The sequence below is a fragment of the Thermobia domestica genome, chromosome 9, assembly GCF_964235325.1.
Source record: "Thermobia domestica chromosome 9, izTheDome1.hap1.1, whole genome shotgun sequence".
Classification (NCBI taxonomy): domain Eukaryota; kingdom Metazoa; phylum Arthropoda; class Insecta; order Zygentoma; family Lepismatidae; genus Thermobia; species Thermobia domestica.
This window is the reverse complement of record NC_137462.1, coordinates 20,704,593-20,725,103: the sequence shown is the minus strand read 5'-3', so window position 1 is coordinate 20,725,103 and position 20,511 is coordinate 20,704,593. Positions and strand designations below refer to the sequence as shown.

At 37.0% G+C, this 20,511-nt stretch overlaps 1 protein-coding gene across 2 annotated transcripts in view; it reads left to right on the top strand.

Annotated features, from left to right (window-relative positions):
* LOC145694449 (uncharacterized) overlaps positions 1-20,511 on the top strand; it is a 103,648-nt gene that overhangs the window by 44,851 nt on the left and 38,286 nt on the right. The window lies entirely within an intron of this gene.

The following is a 20,511-nucleotide window of genomic DNA, read 5'->3' as shown; positions in this document are numbered from 1 at the left end:
TTCGTTCGTAATATAAGAAATATTTTCCAGAAATAGTTTTAAAACGCCTATTAATTTTGTTGACTTGAGTTGATTTTGCTTTAGCGTCCCTTTCAGCAGCGAGGCTATACGAGACGTAGACCTACTGATTAACGTGGAATCCGAACCACATGAGCTCCGGGCGGGAATCGAACCTGGTCTCCCACGCCAAAGGCGCGTACGCTAAGAGCTTAGCCACGAGAGTGCTCGCCTATTAATTTTGTATGAAAATGTTTGTGTTACCTCCTGTAACTTAATGAAATATTTTCATACAATATTTTAGCATTATTTTCAGAATATTTTATCTAATGTTTAATTTTTTAAAAAGTAAAACAGATATTTAAAATGAATAGAAACTGTTTACCATCGTGTTTATGAAATATAGTTTGTTCTTTTAGCTAATAATATTTTCTGATATATCAAAGAAAACACTCTTACATTATTCTCATAATATATGCTTCAGTTACAATAAAATACATATTCCTTATTATATGTAAAATGAATTTTGCCGGAAATGTTTCTGAAACATTTCTCTAATTTAAATTGCATATCCTTAGATAATATGTTGGAGATTTTTTAATATTTGGTGATAATATATATATGATGTGTGGCAATTAAATAACGAGACTGGTATCATAAATGTGATGTATTGCAAAGAAAGTTACAATTGACTGTTATCCCCTTCAATATACTCCCCTCCCCTATAAATACACTGCTGCATAGTGGCTTCCATTTTTCAAAGCAATGCTCTAGGTCATCAGATGTCACACTTTTCAACAACTCTGCCGTTTTTCGTTTCACCTCTTTCACATACTCAAAATGTGTTTCCCTCAATGCACTTTTCACTTTTGGGAATAGATAAAAATCATAGGGAGCCAAATCTGGGGGATAATGAGGATGGTCGAGAACAAAAATGCGCTTGGCTGCTAAAACCTGCTTCACAGAAAGGGCATTATGAGATGTTTCTCGGGACTATTTTTGCACAAACTTTTGCCATGTTTAAATTGTCATGCAAAATTTGTCTTTTCTGTCTCTGTTAATGTTCGTCAAGTCTGCGATCATCCGAATGCTCAGACATCTGTCTTTCCGCACTAGTTCATTAATTGTTTGAACACTTTCGTCCGTTCTTGAACTCAAAGGGCGGCCGGGTCGTTCATCATCTTCAACCTTTTCCCTACCTTCTGAATAATATTGCGTTTTCGTCAGGGCTATCATTCTGCAGGAGAGGGGGATAATAATACCTGGAAAATATTTTCTATTATCAGAGCATTGTAGGTGATTGCATTTCCTCCATTGTAACTTGGCTAAGCTAGTTACATTATATATAAGGATTAACATAGCCTAAAAAGTTTAAATTCGGATGGCAGTTTTACTCTGTATTCATGCTTCTCACTTTTCGGTTTACGGGACTCTGTGTTCCGAAATTTTCGACGGCTCCGAAGTAAGTTGATAAGTGTACCAATGTCAAATACAATCTATTTGTGCTTATTTGAGACCTGGATATGCAGTTTAAAGTGGGATAACAACTACATGAACTCCCACCGGAAATCGAACCATGGTCTCCCGCGCTCAAGGCGTATGTGCTAACCAAACAGACGCGAGGAAATTCACATAAGCACAAACACACACATATTTATATTGTTGAGTTGATATGGTTTTAACGTCCCTTTTAGCAGCGAGGCGTGGACCTACTGATCAGTGTTCGTAGTTTGAGGGAAATTTCCCTAATGTAAGTAAATTTCATAGGTAAATTTAACAAAAGGGAAGAAAAAGAATTTTTCGATAAAACGGGAACAGTTCAGGGAAATTCTCTAGCCGAGTGACTAACTAATATTAATACTTAATCTTTCTTTGTTATTCAGAAATAAATCAATACAATTGCAATAGTTTGTGTGTGCTAAAAGTATCATAATTTGCAACCAATGTCGGCTGGATGGGGGTCACGGTTTCTCGATGGTAGAGCGCTTACCTCTGGTGTGTGGGATCTTTTTTTACATCCCCAGCCAAGTAAGCTTGTGGTAAACAACATCGTGTCCGTAGATTTTCTCAAAGTACTCCTATTTCTTCCCACATTCTCATTCTTCTATCATCATTCACTTGCTTTAATCATCGTCTCCCTTAGGCTAAAGGCATAATCGTGGAACGTTAAAACGAAAGATTTCACTTCATTTTATTTTGTTGGCTTGTTGTATTTCGGTGTATATTTTTAAAAAATGCATGAAAAATAAACGAAAAAATACAGTCAAAAAGCAAATTTATAAAACAAATGTAGTTCGTAGTTCTTCTAATATAGCTAAATTAATCGTACTACATAACTTCTGTCATAGGTATTGGACACTCAAAAAACTAGGGAAAATTCATAAGAAAAAGGGGAAAATTTTGTGTCAGTTGAGGGAAATTTTCTGAAAGAAACCTACGAACGCTGCTACTGACTAACGTGGAATCCGAACTAAATGAGTTCACGCTGGGAATCGAACCCCGCCGAAGTAGCAAATTACGTCATAATAACGTGAAATGTTGGTCATGACATTCCAAAGACGTCAAGCGAAGAAATATCACGTCATTTGTTACATTAAATAATGATAACAAATATGACGGTGTTAAGCAGGGGTGTAGCCACGGGGGGGCATGTCCCCAAATGATTTCCTGCCCCCCCCAAATGACCAGCTTTTAAAACATTATTGTAAGATTACCTCGCTTCAGTCACTTAAAAATAACAACGTTTATATATAATTAATAATTTACGGTAAAATAGTATGGAAAAATACTATTTTACCATACTAATCGAAAAATAGTATGGTATCTGCTCCTTATACCTATCGGAAAACAGTATTGTTTATTATTATTATTATTATTATTATTATTATTATTATTATTATTATTATTATTATTATTATTATTATTATTATTATTTTACATCAGATTACACAATTTATTGCGATTTATATTTGACACTTTGAAGACAAACATTTCAACAAGTTACTGTAAATACTACCATAAAACAATGGTATTAAACTGATTTGTAAGTAGGCCTGCATTACATTTTTTATATGCTGTAACTAGTACTTTTAAAAAAATCATATTTATATCAGATGAAAAATGTGGTGAAAAGCAACGTTTTTCAGTATGGATTTCAATTAATCGGTAATTTTCAATTATTTTTACATGTCATCATCCCCCGTAGGAGTACTAATTGGGACTGAATTTGGATTTAAACGGCATCGGAAGTGGCACTGTTCATATCAGCCACTCCGAAAACTATGATTCTACATTAATATTGGTCATTTTCGATCATTTTTGTATATCTTCCCCTTCTCTTCAAAGTGCACTTTCAAAGTGAAGCTATAGAAACCATTCCAGGCTTGAACCTCATCTACGTTGAAAATGTAATCGAAATCAGTCGGGTGGCTCAAGAGTTGTTACAAATGTAGTCATTTCATTATATATATATACAGGGTGAAAAGTAACTACGTGGACAAATTTGGGCGGGTGATAGTACATCTAACAAGAAGCACAAAAAAAGTCATAGGGAACATGGGACAAATTCCGGCCCGTTTAGGAGTGACAGAGTGTCGAAAGCGTGAGAACATGAACTTCAAAGGCCAACAGCTTAAAAACAATACATCATAGAGAGTGCTGTTAAAAACGTCACTTAGAAAGTCATACCTACTCTGTTGAAAAATGCATGTTTGGAAACGCAGCTATGCGTGCGCACAGGATTCCCCAAAGGAACGGAGGGATTCCCGAACATGCTGTAAAGGAAAGAAGTGTCTGCGTTTTCACACGTAGCTGCGTTTTCAGATATGCATTTTTCAATAAAGTAGGTATGACTTTCTAAGTGACATTTTTAACCGCACTCTCCACGATGTATTGTTTTTAAGCTGTTGGCCTCTGAAGTTCATGTTCCCACGCTTTCAACACTCTGTCATTCCTAAACAGGACGGAATTTCCCCCATGTTCACTAGGACTTTTTTGCTTTTTTTTAAGATGTACTATCACCCGTCCAAGTTCGTCCAACTACTTACCGTTCACCCTGTATATATAGGTATATAGATAGATAAATAAATAATTACATTATTTAGGAAAGTTGCGAACTATAGCCTATATAAATTGAATCATACAGAAGTTATTCGAAGACGCACTAGACACCAGCATGACTGGTGAAAAACCCTGTGTGTATTACAATACAATAAAACTCCGTTTTGCGGCTATCGTAGCATTGCATTTACGTCACACGATTTTCTGGAGTTAGTTGTTAGTGATCGTAACCACCGCTTTAAAATTCCTTTGCGTTCTCACTTGTATCGCTATTTCTGAGAATGTTATTTAAAACTACTGATTCGAATCATTACCCAGTCTTTTCTTCGAAGAAGTTTCGCATGTGAAACAGAAGTTTCGCATATGAAACATTAACGAAGATATCCGCTTGCTAAACATTTACCAATCTTTCTATGAATAATCACGTCTACTCAATGTTGCTCTGGGATACGAACCAGGCCGTAGCCAGACCAAAAATCTAGGAGGGGCCCAGCTGAAGTAAGGGGTACTCGATCCAACCATCTTATAATTCATTTGCAAGCCTACCCTGAAAATTTTAGATGATCAGCAAACATTTAGGAACGGGCCGGCACCCCTCCTCGATACGAACGAATTTGTTATTTTGCTTAGTTTCAGCAAAGACACTTTTAGCGATTTTTAAAAACTATTTTTCGCTTTTGGTGTTGACAACACTGTAGACGACAAACTTGAAATGCCACTTGGCGGGAAATTTCCCGTAAAACGGGAAACTCTTTGCACTGACTGGAATGCGCGAATTTTTCTTTAAAATAGGCTGAAAACGGGAAATTCTGGTATTCTTAACTTTCTAGGCTTAAGACCTACAACATTGAGCTCTTTCTTGGTAGAAATAAACATTACCAACACTTAAAATCCTTGAAACATCAAGTTAATGTAAAGCAATTGCAAAATTCCCTGCCTATCGCTGCATTTTAAAATTTTTATTTATTTATATATTTTTGTGGCAAGGAACAAATTGTGTACAAGCAACACCAGAATCGTCTTGGGAGCAATATAATTTAATTATGTTTTGCTTTGCTGAACATAATATTCCCTCCCAAATCAAATAAAAACAACATAGTGTTCGTTAAAAAAAGTGTATACTTTTTTTTTTAATTTGGCCCTGCTACTCATATTGTAAATTATATCTACGTAGATTTACGGGAAATTTTGCATCTAATCGGGAAATTTTATGGCTTCGGACGGGAATTACGCTGTTCCAAAACTGGCATCACTGACTTGAAATCATAAGCTAATATTGTATAATATCAATTACATTGTAGTGATGGGCAAAATGATTCATTTCGGAGAATCGATTCATTTACTCTGATTCACTAAAATGATTCGATCATTTAATTCGTTCATATGAATTGGTCGTCTGCGCATTCCGTTCGCGCAAGTGAATTGGTTGGGAATGATTCGCTCATTGAATCAGTTAGGTTTCCGCGCATATATTTTGCGCAAATGAACTATTCGATCATATGAATTGAGTGGGAATTACTCGAACACAATGTATATAGAGTATTACAGGTAGCGCATTTTCTGCTATCGAGAGAAAAAAATACCCAGAATTCTTGCGCGACGTGACGTCACGTGGAAGAGAGCACGAAACAATCACATTGTAGGGAATACAGTAAGCGGTGTCCATGCGTCAAATTTATAAAGAATGGGTAATTATTGAGACAAAAATGAATAAAAATAACTGTTGTTGCTCAATGTCCGAATTGAGAAAGGAAGACTCCATGTGTAACATAGCACCCCTTTCCTAAAATATTGTTGGTACAACAGCAGTGAGTTTCTCCGTGTAAACGCGCAGACAGAATCGATGTAAACAATGCTAATATTTATTCTATTCATTTCTTACCAAAAGATTATGAGAGACTTAGAACACGAACTTCATAAGCTACCTACAAGAAAAAAAGTTCCTCCCTCATGCAATTTCTTCTACGCATAAATCGAATTGGCATGGAATTGTTAAGAGCGAACACAAGTAAAGGGTTAAGAGAAAATAATTTTTCAAAATATGAAATTGAAGAACTTCAAAGAAATTTAAATACTAGAGTCATGGATGCCGATCCTGTAGGACGAGCAAAAATGTTAGAAAAGAGGATTTGTTCATTTTGTCCCCATACGCCAACATGTGGTGTTCATTGCGTTTATTCTTATTTAAATATTCGCTTTAACGTTTAAAATGGTTACATGTGCAGGTTATGGATTCGTGTTCGTTACCTTCAATTGGGCTTGCGTTCTTATTTCCGTTGAGGCTCGTGCTCACTTGGGCCAGCACTCATCCTCCAATAAGGATCAAACTCAGAGTGGGATCCAGGATTTTCTGAGCGGGTGTGCACCAATAATTACCAAACTAACCAATCACACTGAAACTCTTCAAAGTGACATGTAACAATAATCTTTACCCTTGACAACGCTGATACATAGAACGGGGGGCAGGCGGATATTTTAAAGAAGGTAGCACGTTTTCTGTCCTACTTGACAAATGTTATATTGTTTTGCTTGGTGAATCCTTTTCCTTCAACCTTCAGAAAATCGACTTAATGTATTGCTTTTGCAAACCCCTGCTTTCTCTTAAGCCCCAAACGGAAAAATAATGGCAGAAAGTTTTGGAAAGTGTTGCTATTTTCACTCCTAGCTTCTCATTTTAGATAGTGTATATTTACAACGAAGCACCGGTGCACCCCTCTAAATCCGGCCCTGATCACACTCACTAGACTGCTGGGAGCTCGTGCTCACTAATTTCATTGGGGGAGGAGGCGCGGTGGCTCAGTGGTAGAGCGTTCCCCTCCGGTGCTTGGAGTCCCTGGTTCGATTCCAGCTCGTGCCGTGTGGACAAACACCATGCTCGTGGGTTTCTCGGTGTTTTCCCGGTTCCTTCCACTTTCTTCATTCCACCATTTCATTTATTTCTCATAATCATCGTCTCCTTTAGCCTAACCGGCATAACGGCGTGGCGTAAAACTTAAAGATTTCATTTTAATTTTAATTTGATTGGGGTACATGTTTATTGGGTTTGGGCTCACTACACTCAATAAAGCTCGGGCTTACCAATCTGAACTAGAGTAAGGGTCACTACCATTAATGAGCTAGTACTCAATGACGTTAGTGGGGCTTGCGATGAGATTATTGCTTTTGAGTGGGAAAAGAGTTCACTATTCTCGTTAAGGCTCGCTCTTACTCAAGCTTGTTCTCATATCCTATAATGAGGCTCGCGTTTACTCGGTCTCGGTCTCACATCCTTCAGGGAGGCTCACTCTCACTAGGCTCCTTGGAGATCGCGCGCCCTAATCTATTTCGAGCGAGCACGCGATTAGTAAGGTTCGGGGTCACTAATCTTAATTAGATTCTTGCTCACTCGCGCGTGCTATCTCCCGTCAACTGGGCTTGAGCTCACTCATCAATGAGGCTCAAACTTACTGACACCAGTGTGTATTAATGTGGGCTCGGGTTCCATATTTTCAGTGGGCTTTGCGCTATTTATTCGCGTTGAGGCTTGCGCTTTCTTGGTCTAGGACTCATATTCTTTAATGAGGTTCCAACTCACTAGGCTCTGGAACTCGCGCAATCTAGTCTCCTTCGGTCACCCACTTGCTTCGATTCGGGCCCACTAATCTGGATTGGACTCGTGCTCACTTGTGTTGGCTCACTTCCGTCAGCTAGGCTCGATCTCACTACCATCAATATAACTCGAGCTCACTGATACCAGCACGGTTTTCTCTAATCTGGGCTCGTGTTCATTACCTTTAGTGTGTTCGTGCTCATTATTCTCGTTGAAGCTCGTGCTTATTTGACCCCGGGCTCATATCTTTCAATGAGGCTTGCACTAACTAGGTTCCTTGGAGCTCGTGCTCTCTGATATCTTTCTGGCAAGCGCTTGCTTGGGCTCAGACTTCAACACTCAGAGGGACTCCAGCTCACTGGCGTTAGTAGGGCTTGTACACATTTTTGCTTGGGCTCACATCCTTCATTCAGACTTGTGCTTAGTCAGGTTCTGGTTCAGATACTTTAATGAGACTTTGCAGTCACTGGCGCAAATCCCGGGGGGATGAGAGAGACATATCCCCTCCAATGCTGGAACTGAGGGGGACTGTCTCCCCCAAATAATCGGATTTGAAATATGTTTTTTGGGGGAGAAATGTGATGATTTGTGTCCGATTTCCACAAGGAAAAGTGAGATGAAATTGATTTTCTCCCAGAATGAGCTTCAAATCTACCCGTCTCCCAATGTTGAAGACAGCTGTGCTCCCTTGATCTTCTACAGCATTATCTTTCAACTTCATAAATATTTTGAACGTTGCTTAAAAAAATTATGGGAATGGTCTTATAGAACTGGCAAAATCTTAAAAACCTTAGTGGGTGGTAATCGGAACTGTCCGAACAATCATATTCTCTTACTAGTGCCATTGTAACTTAACTTATGTTCAACGACGTTGCCACACCTTTGGTCCCCATTACACTGTGATTAATGGCTTACACATGTGGGTTCTTTCTTTCTATAGAGAGAAGGGGGAAATAAACAAACACTGACCAATTTGCCTGCATATATAGATAATTCCTTCTCAATGGAAAAAGAAATATTCTGTTGAAAGCAGGTTGAAAGTGTCAAATACCAAAGCAATATCAAGCACTCGGAGTTTCCAGACTACTTTTTTCTTCGCCAAAACATTTGAGACATTCCATTCCATATTCATATGACGGAGAAGATCAGCTTTTGCTCACCCCCTATTTTTGCCGAGAGCTGCCGCCCAGTTCGAATTCTGTTCCTCTCCAAGGGAAGAAGGAAGATTTTTCCACTCAAAGTGTCAAATAACAAAACAACACAAACCATTCGGAGTTTCCACGCTACTTTTTTCTCTTTTTCGCCAAAACCTTTCTCAAGTGACAGAGGGGAATGCGCACTCCTCTGGTCGAGAATTGTCAGCTAGCTTGAATTTCTTGGCAACACCGGATTTCGGTGAAAATATCGGTTTCACTACCATGTTGTAGGAGGAGAAGGTTAATAGGTCAATTTTCCACACCTCCCCTCAAGGTTTTTAAGATGTTTCAAAAAGTCTACCCGTCCCCCCCAATGTTGAAGACAGATTTGCGCCGCTGCTTGCAGTTATTATACGAGTTTTGTTCGGTCACATTTTCCGCGAACTAAACCCAAAATATAGTAGAACACATGTAAAAACAAGAACATTTATTTGAGTAATCTCAACCTAAAAAAAAATAAAGCCCAAACAATGAAGAAACACAGTGCAAGGAAAAATAATCAATGCGTTCCGGGTTTTGTGACTACTGAGGACTGCAATTAGAATTATCACTAACATTTCCTATCAATATTCATAAAACAATAACAATGAGTGGATGATCACATTAATATAAATTTATTATAATATAGCAATTTACCCTGTGTATTTGTAGTGTTAGAATTAGTAATATTTTTGTGTCTATGTAGTTTCAACAATCAAATGCAGTTAGAATATGCTCGGGGTATACAAAAAATATATGCTAAAAGCAGAAGACGCGATTTCCTCTCTTCCACGTGACGTCACACTTCCAGCGACCAATCCCAGTTCGAATCGCATATTTAGCAGCCCCTGACTCGAACATATGAATCGGTTGGACTACTGCACTTCTTTTCTGCGCAACTTAATAAATTCCTTGTGAGGAAGTATAACCTCGTGTATCATCTTTGCCATATGACACGGCCAGCTTTGCGTTGAAGTGAGTGGAGTAGCTCGGGAACTCGTAAGCTTCAGTACTATTATGAAGTTTCAATAATATGCGGTTGCTTTACCCCCATTGTTGTTATTTTTACATCCTGTTTTCATATTTAGGGCTTGAGGCAAAGACCAAAACTGTTGCAATCTCCACGTTTTTTCTGTCAATTTTACTTTTCGAGGATGTACTTTGTTGAAATATACTCCATAAGATTTTCACGGGATACGAGAAGTTATAACAATTTATTTTCAACTTCTTATCGTCGTACATATTAATATGGAGAAAAATATAGAACTCTAAGTGGAGAGGCAGACCAAGTCAAATTCTTCACCTGGGCAAAGGGACTTTTTGGCGTCCCTTTTCTTAGTCCTAGTCTATATTATACATTTTATTACAGTGATTTTAATATTTTAAACCCATTTTCTAAAAGAAGAATGAATACTGAAATACATGATATAGGCCCACTCTTTCTTCTACAAGCCAAATTCTCAAATCTTCATTTGTCGATACAGCCCCCCTAGTACTATAAAATTGTCTTCTTCCATGGTGGAATGGAAGATCATGTAATTGACGCTACTTTATAAGAATATAAACAAAAAAAATCAGTGGAAAACACGTTATAAAATTTAGAGCTCCTCGGTGGCTAAGCGGTTAGCGTAAGAGCCTTTGGCATAGGAGACCCGGGTTCGATTCCCAGCGGGAGCTCATGTGGGTCGGATTCCATGTTAATCAGTAGGTCCCGTCTCATATAACCTCGCTGCTGAAATGGATGTTAAACTCAACATCAACTCAACTCAACGTTATAAAATTTACTTGTTGAGGCTCGTTTTGGCGCCCCGGCCCTTGGTCTGCCCCTGTTTAAGTGTAATGTGTAGGCGACATCCATGCTTTTCATTTTAAATACAGAAAGCAATATGCAATGGGCGTGTAATGTTAAGATCATTTCTGGTGAGTATTATTTTTTCAAGTCATATACACTTTGTAAAGTACACATGGTGTTAATTGATTTCTTTTGTTGTTGTAAGTCTTAGAATAATGCCCTGCAGGGGAAAGAACAGCTGGATGATTAATTAAAGTAAACTGTTATATCGCAATAATTTCTATTGTATCCTAGGGGCGCGTCGGGTCCCTGGTTTGATCTTGTTAACTAAGTTTGTAGTGTACATCATGATGTCTGTGGGTTTTGTCGGGTACTCCCGTTTCCTCCCACACTCTCATTCCATCCATTCTTCCATCATTTACATGCACTAATCATTCGTCTCCCTTTGCCTATAAGACATAATCGTGGGATGTTAAACTCCGAGATTTCTATTTTATTCTATTATATTCTAAAATATGTTCTATTTTATTCTTGACTGGCAGAAAATAATTATCTTTCTGAATTCCTTTGAACTAGAGAAGAAAGGGAGTTTACACATCAACCTATATTTAATATTATTGTGATCATTTTAAAAGGTTTCCCTCGGGGAGGCTTTCAATAAACGCGGAATGAAATGGAAACTTAAAAAATTTTACGTTCCATGCTTATTATCATCGTGTAGACTAAAGGAAACGATGATTATGAGAATGAATGAAATAGTGAAATGAAGGAAGTGTGCGAAAACGGGAGAACCCAGAGAAAACTCGCACATAGGCTATGGTGTTTGTCCACCATTAAGCCCATTTGGTGCAAATAAGAGAAAACTAGGGATCCCATCCGCCATAGGTGAACGCTTTACCACTGAACCAGAACTACTTTAATAAGCAAGAGATAAACATATATTTGCGAAAATACTGGCAACCCCAATTGAACCCAATATGAGAAATGCCCCAAGGGAAAATTCTTAGCCCCTGGGAAATTTCTCCCCAGTTACCTCTGAAATCATCAATGTTTGTCTATATTCCGAAGAGAAAACCAAAAGAAGTTAAATTTAAGTTTAGTTGATTTTGAATTTAATGTCCCATTCAGCAGCGAGGCTATATGAGACGCGGACTGTAGCGAAATTTATTGATTCCTCATAAAAAAAAGGAGAATGGGAGAGAAAATAAAGCATTCGTTAATCTCCGTTCGCTCCAGGCGCTGAGGCTATGAGTGTTGTGTATTCTGAACCACCAGCTGTTACGTGGCAGTTGTCTCGGTGTTCGTAGCTAGCCACGCCCCTTAAAGGACTCGTGCGTGCTTTGCACGATGACGTAAGCTGCCTCTTACCTGCTTGGCTGCAACGAATGCTTCGTTGCAGTGCAAAACAGGTAATTACTAGGGAAACAACGGAATCAGGGCTTTTGAGTCAAAATGAACGATCGTAACATTACTATTTTTGTTTAAAAAAAATTATAAAACGAAATGTAACTAGTAGTAACTTGTAGTAACATACAGTTTCATTATTATACTATTAACGTTTATATCACGACTCAAAACTCCTGGTTTTGTGGCTGTTAAAAATAAAAGAATATAACACAATAAAGAATATATAAAAAGGGAGAAGTTTAACTGAAAGTCTACACCAACGTTAGTTCGTAAATGTTTGCTCTATAATTCAAGGCGATTAACGCAAATAAAAAAAAATCTTTTAGCTTGTCTAAATTGGTTGTTGATTCCATTAAAAGGGTTTATTTAAAAACTAGTACAATTTATTACAGGGAAATTAAAATTCATGGTTATATATCGAGTACAAGAGGGACTGGGTACATCTTGTGTTTGTATCTTAAGGGTCCTAGGTTCGATCCCGTTAATGATTATTGAATACTCGTCCCGGAATAAGTGATTACACGCATATAGAAAGTTTTATTTAAATTGAGAGATTAATTTGAGGCTATTTTGTTACTATTATGTCAAGACTGGTAACGTTCTGGGTTCGATAAGTATGGTATCGGATGCAATTACATTTAGCCAGTTATTGGAACCGCTTGAATTATACGTATGATTATATATATATATTTAATTCTTCTAAAATACTAGAAAACTTATTGGGTACTAAGAATATATCTAGACTCTTAGCTTGGTTGCTATTAAACAGAAAATAGAAGTAATTTTCTTAATTGATGAGCATTCTACTTCGCGTACTTTTGCTTGGAAGAAATTAAGTACCATATATATATATAATTCCGAGCCGTGGGCTTGACTGTTTAATTACTAACGTTATCCGAGATATTATCGAGCAATTTCTGTTGGGCTCGACTGTTCAGATTTGCCTTAGTTGGCCATGTATATATTCCTCTCAGTTACTAACAAAAATCAGGCAGCCACAGACGCTTATTGAAATAAAAATATTGTTATTGCTATTTTTAACAATTTGTTTGATTTCTCTGGGATTGCGATACAAACTCATACTTCCCGGTATTACTTCCAGTTCTATTGAACTGAATGTCTTTAAGGCATTACTTAGGGTAATACATAATAAAGTTACCTGTTTTGCACTGCCATTTCAGTGTTGCTTGCTTAGCTTGGGCATAAAAGGGCAGGCTTGCAATACACGCATCCCAGAAAATTTGACTAGTGAAATCAAACAAGGTCAAATGGTTGTAGTACTATACTAGATTTAACTGTTGCTATATAAAATTAAAAGTTTCCGATATTGTGTTACTGTTATATATATATTTATCAATAATGGATTGTAATGAAGATCGTAATATGTCCTTTAATTCAAGTGTAAATGTTTCGGATGAATTTGATCCCCTTAAACCATTAGTAATGCAAGCATGTGCACCGGGTCAGGTGGGGACCTATGGTAGAGTGCATAATACTAGTTCTCGGATAGGAGATTTAATAAATATAACGGATCGTAATCAAGCTGAATCTTCAATGGTAACTATGGATAGGTCACCTATAAGATTTGAATTTAATAAGGATTTATCGAGGGCATTATATAGTACTATTCAATTGCAAATAAATCAATTGCCACTCGTTGATGGCATGAATAGTGACATGCTATTTGAATTCCTAGTGGGTATCGATGATATGATAGAAAGACAAGCTATTCCGTCAGATGCGGTATTAGTGGCTAGTCTAAGCCGAACCAAGGGAGAATTATATCGTGAATTATTATGTCTTTTAGGAACCACCACTGGGTGGAAGGATATTTGTTCCCGATTATTTGTTAAATTTATTTCTACGATTGCACGTTGTACGTTTATACAACAAAAACTATATCGCGTAATGAATTCTACGGAGTCGTTCATGCAATTTGTACATGAAAAACAATCTATTGCGAATGTTTTGGGAATGACCTTTGATGAAGCTTCTTTTGTCAGTCTCATTTGTAATTTAGTTGTTCCCGAAATACATACACTATACCTAAGTAATGGAATACCTAACACATTGGCACAGTTACGTCAAATGGCTGATCTTTATGATTCACATAAAAGGTATACTATGGATTTTGTGAAAATAAATCAACAAGTACGTCCTGCTGGTAATTTGCTTTACCCTAGTTTTCAAGTAAACAATCCGAAACAGTTTTCTTCTGCATTAGGTAAAGAAGCTTTGCCAAAGAATCAAAGTAAAGTTTTCCCAAGTAGTTCTTCAAATAAAGGAAAGAATGTGCGTAGATGTTTCAAATGTAATTCTGAATTTCATGTGGCACGCTACTGCGATCAATCAACAAAAAATAAAACCTTCCATTGTAATGTAAGTAGTGATGAATATTCACATATGGTTTTTGTGTATGTAAAATTATGTGGTTTGATAAAACGTGCAATAATAGACACAGCTTCTAGCGTGAGCTTTATAAGTGAGAGTTGTTTTGATAACCTTATTAAAAAGTGTTCACCAAAGGTTTCGGAAGTTCAATTACAATTTAATGTCCTAGGAAAAAATAATGTTAACATTACAAAAGCTGCGGAACTATACTTCTTGATCCAAAATAAACGGTTTTCGGAGTGCTTTTACGTTGTCCCAACGGATGATTTTGAATTGTTGCTGGGAAATCAGTTTTTCCTGAGACATCCTGTTATCATTGACTATAAGGCCAAGAAACTTACCATACCGAGTGAGAATTTAACTGCAACTTTGTTAGTAACGCCATTACCAAATAATAGTTTTCTGCCGAGTAATGTTTCTACTTGTAGGGTCTCCTTATCGGATCCCGGTCCACCACGCCACCTTGGACTTGGGGGAAGAGGGGATACAGGCCCTATGCATTGTCAACCTATGGATGGTTATGAAAGCAGCCAACTTCGCGCTGGGTCTGATGGTTCGCAGTCAAGTATGCAGTCGAAAGGTGCAATTCCAAAGAAGTCCAGGCAATTTGCCCAGAGCAGAACTATGGTAGCCAAGCAGAACCAGGACGAGTCCTATGGTGGTTCTTCCAAGGGTATTTCGGTCCAGCGGCAACCAGTGGCGCATTCAGCGATGGGGTCTTCGAGTAACTACAGGGTGTCTGGTTTAAACGTCCCAATAGGCGTACAGGATTATACTACCAAGCATTGTTCATCGGACCAGCCAGAGCAAAATCTACCGAGGCGTTCCGAAAAACAGCATTGGTCTACAGGGTGTCAGGAGCGGCATGGGAATTTTGAAACCGAGTCACAAGGGGTGTTCCCAAACTGTCAGCTGAACCAACCTGTGCAACAACTGAAGGGACATGAAGCCAAGGGTCAATCCTGCTTAGATACCAAGCAGCATGATTCGGAAAAAGGTAATATAATTATTTCCTCTGAATTACATAAACAGTTTCCTAATTTAAATGAATATGTTGTAAATCTTATGAATAATTATGGAGACGTTATAACTGATAGGTTGGGAGAAGTGAAAAATTTTAGATATCAAATTCAGATAAGGGATAAATCTCCTTGTGTTAAACAGCCGTATCAGTTGCCAAAAGATAAACTTGCCGAACTCGAAAAGTATGTGGATGAATTAATTGAAATGGGTGTGGTTGAAGAAGTTGATACTTCTCCCTTTGTTTCACCTTGCTTCCTTGTAGTTAACAAGGATAAATCCAAACGGCTCGTTATTAATTATGGTGATATTAATTGTAGGGTAATTATAAATGCTTTTCCGAGTCCTCAGGTCGATACTTGTATTGCAAATTTAGGAAAACATAAAATTATATCTAAGCTGGATATAAAATCAGCATTTAATCAGTGCCGACTAACGGATGATAGTAAAGTATATACCACTTTTGCTACTCCACGCAGATTACTTAGACATAGATGTCTGCCAATGGGTTTCATTAATAGTGGATTTATATTAAGTAGTTTGATGCAAAAGGTGTTCAAGGGCATTGTAGGAGAATATTTTGATATATATTATGATGATCTCCTAATACATACAGATGACTTAGAAAAACATAAGCAAATCCTTGAGCAAGTGTTAGAGAGGTTAAGACAATGGGGTATCACAGTATCTCCAAAGAAGACCAGCCTTTTCCAAACTAATATTAAGTATTTGGGATTTGAATTTGGCGGTGGCAATATGTTTATCGATAAGGATCGATTGCAAGCTATTAATGATATCCCACGGCCTAAAAATAGACGAGCCTTGTCACAAATATTAGGTCTTTGTAATTATTACAAAAGGTTTATACCCAATTATGGAGAATTAGTGGATCCTTTGAATAAATTAAGATCTGAAAAAACACCCTTTAGGTGGGGGGAACAGGAAGACAGGATTCTGGAGAAAATAAAAGAAGCTTTCGCTAATCATATTTTATTAAAAGTGCCTGATTTTAATAGTAGTTTTGTTCTGCATATTGATTCTTCAATGAAAGCCTATAGTTGTATACTCAGTCAATATACTGAAGATGGGTTATTGCGTCCTGTGTATTTCCATTCTAAAATGATTCCTGAAGCTCACTGGAGTAAGAATATATACGAACTGGAAATGAATGCGTTAATTATGGCTCTTAATAAATTTGAAATGTTTTTACATTCTCCTTTTACAGTATATTGTGACAATAGGTCCTTGAAGTGGTTATTACATAATCACAAAAGACAAAAAAAGTATGGGACACTAATTGAGACCGTAAGTAAATTTCAATTTAAGATAATCCATTTGCGCAGTAAGGCTAACCAAGTCGCTGATTTTTTCAGTAGAATGTACAATTATTTAGATTATGAGCCTGTTGATGATTCTACGGTAGAACTTCATTCTCATGATGGAAAACAGGTTTTTGTAAATTATGCCAACTTTTGGCAATTACCCTTATTAAATAAATCATTGGCTCAACAGCAGCGAGAGGATTCTAGGTTAAGAGAAATAATAGAGAAAATAGAAAGGAGAGAACATGTTAATGGTTACCTAATAAAGGATAAAGTATTATTAAAGGAAACAAAAGGAAAGGTTAATGGGGGACTTAGAGCTGTTGTTCCTAAAAATTTACAAGGTACTATTATTGAATATTTCCACGATCAAATTGTCGGGGGCTCTCACCAAGGTTTCTATAAAACTCTTAATAAAATAGCTATCAGATTTACCTGGCCGGGAATGATAGAGCAGATTAGGGATTATGTAAAACGGTGTGATGTATGTCAGCGATGCAGAGATAGAAATACAAAATTGGTCGGAAAATATTATGCTCCTGTTATAACTCAGCCCAATAATGTTTGGTATTTGGATGTAGCGGGTAGATGGCCTACTAGTTATGGATATAATTATATATTAGTTATTATGGATGCAGCCAGTAGGTTTATATTTTTAGAACTTCTAAGGAATATAACTTCAAAGGTAATCTGTGAAAAATTGAATAAATTATTCTATTCATACGGATTCTGTAACAAGGTCGTGCACGATCAGGCGAGCTATTTCTGTAGCGAATACTTCAAGCATTTTCTTTATAGTATAGGCGTAAAGGATATTAAAACCTCTCCTTATAATCCTTCCAGTAATATCACGGAAAGAGGAATTCGTTCGGTAAAGGCTATTTTGAAATCGTACGTTAATAGATGTCAAAGGAAATGGGCCCAATTATTAGATCAAGTACAATTTACCATTAACGCGAGTCAAAGTAGTCTGACTGGTAAAGCTCCGAGTGAAATTTATTTAGGGAGGAAATTGTTTACGCCTCTAGATGTAAAGTGGATTTGTGACCTCGGAATCTTAGATAATAACGCTACGAAGGAGCAAGTTGCTGAAATTGTCGCTGCCAATATTGATAAGGCTTGGAAGAGGCAAGAAGCCCTATATAATAGTAGGAGGGTTCCAAATATGTTGGAGGTTGGGGAACTCGTACTTGTTAAAAAGATCATGAAAGCCTCTTTAGAAAAGAACTTTAATCCTAAATTCGCTACCCAATTTGCAGGTCCTTATAAAATATTAAGTTACCCGACCAGAAACACTGTCTGGCTTGAACTAGTAGAAGATCCGAGTATTCGTATAAAAAGACATGTTATGTTTATTAAGAAATATATTCCACCGCGAAATGTTGTAACTAATGTAAGTTAATCTAATTTGTGTAGCTTAGACTAAGGAGATATTGTTATACCAATCATACTGTGTTTAAACTTTTATATTTGCAGGCGCCTGTAAAATGTTCTCCTGGTCCTAAGCGTTGTAAGGTTGTTCGCAGTAGCTACGTTCTCCGACATAAAGGAAAGAAACTCCGGAGTTCTGACACCTTTGTAATTCTTATGTTGGATAGAGTAGAGTCTGCGTCACTGTAAGTTACATGAATTCCTTACTTTAGCAGTAATTATTTAAATTTATAAGGATATTACGATCTTCAAAACGAATAATTGCTATATAAATATTTAACTATTATAAATTTGTTATTTTGTTATTGTTCATCTGAGTTTAAATTGTTATTTCTAATTGTAAATATATATATGAAGCTTAAATTCTTCCACGTAATCAATAAATTTCTTTTTATGTAGGTAAATTTTTGGAGGGGCCGGTTAACTTTATATGTAGCGAAATTTATTGATTCCTTATAAAAAAAAGGAGAATGGGAGAGAAAATAAAGCATTCGTTAATCTCCGTTCGCTCCAGGCGCTGAGGCTATGAGTGTTGTGTATTCTGAACCACCAGCTGTTACGTGGCAGTTGTCTCGGTGTTCGTAGCTAGCCACGCCCCTTAAAGGACTCGTGCGTGCTTCGCACGATGACGTAAGCTGCCTCTTACCTGCTTGGCTGCAACGAATGCTTCGTTGCAGTGCAAAACAGGTAATTACTAGGGAAACAACGGAATCAGGGCTTTTGAGTCAAAATGAACGATCGTAACATTACTATTTTTGTTTAAAAAAAATTATAAAACGAAATGTAACTAGTAGTAACTTGTAGTAACATACAGTTTCATTATTATACTATTAACGTTTATATCACGACTCAAAACTCCTGGTTTTGTGGCTGTTAAAAATAAAAGAATATAACACAATAAAGAATATATAAAAAGGGAGAAGTTTAACTGAAAGTCTACACCAACGTTAGTTCGTAAATGTTTGCTCTATAATTCAAGGCGATTAACGCAAATAAAAAAAAAATCTTTTAGCTTGTCTAAATTGGTTGTTGATTCCATTAAAAGGGTTTATTTAAAAACTAGTACAATTTATTACAGGGAAATTAAAATTCATGGTTATATATCGAGTACAAGAGGGACTGGGTACATCTTGTGTTTGTATCTTAAGGGTCCTAGGTTCGATCCCGTTAATGATTATTGAATACTCGTCCCGGAATAAGTGATTACACGCATATAGAAAGTTTTATTTAAATTGAGAGATTAATTTGAGGCTATTTTGTTACTATTATGTCAAGACTGGTAACGTTCTGGGTTCGATAAGTATGGTATCGGATGCAATTACATTTAGCCAGTTATTGGAACCGCTTGAATTATACGTATGATTATATATATATATATTTAATTCTTCTAAAATACTAGAAAACTTATTGGGTACTAAGAATATATCTAGACTCTTAGCTTGGTTGCTATTAAACAGAAAATAGAAGTAATTTTCTTAATTGATGAGCATTCTACTTCGCGTACTTTTGCTTGGAAGAAATTAAGTACCATATATATATATAATTCCGAGCCGTGGGCTTGACTGTTTAATTACTAACGTTATCCGAGATATTATCGAGCAATTTCGGTTGGGCTCGACTGTTCAGATTTGCCTTAGTTGGCCATGTATATATTCCTCTCAGTTACTAACAAAAATCAGGCAGCCACAGACGCTTATTGAAATAAAAATATTGTTATTGCTATTTTTAACAATTTGTTTGATTTCTCTGGGATTGCGATACAAACTCATACTTCCCGGTATTACTTCCAGTTCTATTGAACTGAATGTCTTTAAGGCATTACTTAGGGTAATACAGGACCTACTGATTAACATGGAATCCGAACCACATGAGCTCTTGCCGGGAATCGATCCCGGGTCTCTCACATCCTCTTGTTTACATGGAAGCTCAGAAAACCATTTGTATATTTACGACTATTTCGATAGTAGTAAAGCGAAAAGTAGGGAGTACTAAGCAAGGGGGCGATTTCTCTGAAACTTTGTAGGAGGGGGGGCATTCAGGTGTGTTTGGTTGCAGACAAGGGGGTCTAAAGGATTTTAAGACGATTTCAAATTATGCCAAATATTGTATGTTCATAAAAATACATGGATACCCACATGAGCATTTGGGGGGCCCGCCCCCCCAGGATCGACGCTCTGTGTACTAAGCTTTGTTCCATGTAGATAAGTGTTTTTGCTGAAAGATGCAATATATTATCTTCCCAGAAAGAATCTACGTTCGTCTTTCTATATATACATTAGTAAAATCCATTTGTACAGTACAAATATTTTACAGTTCACTTTTCTGTGT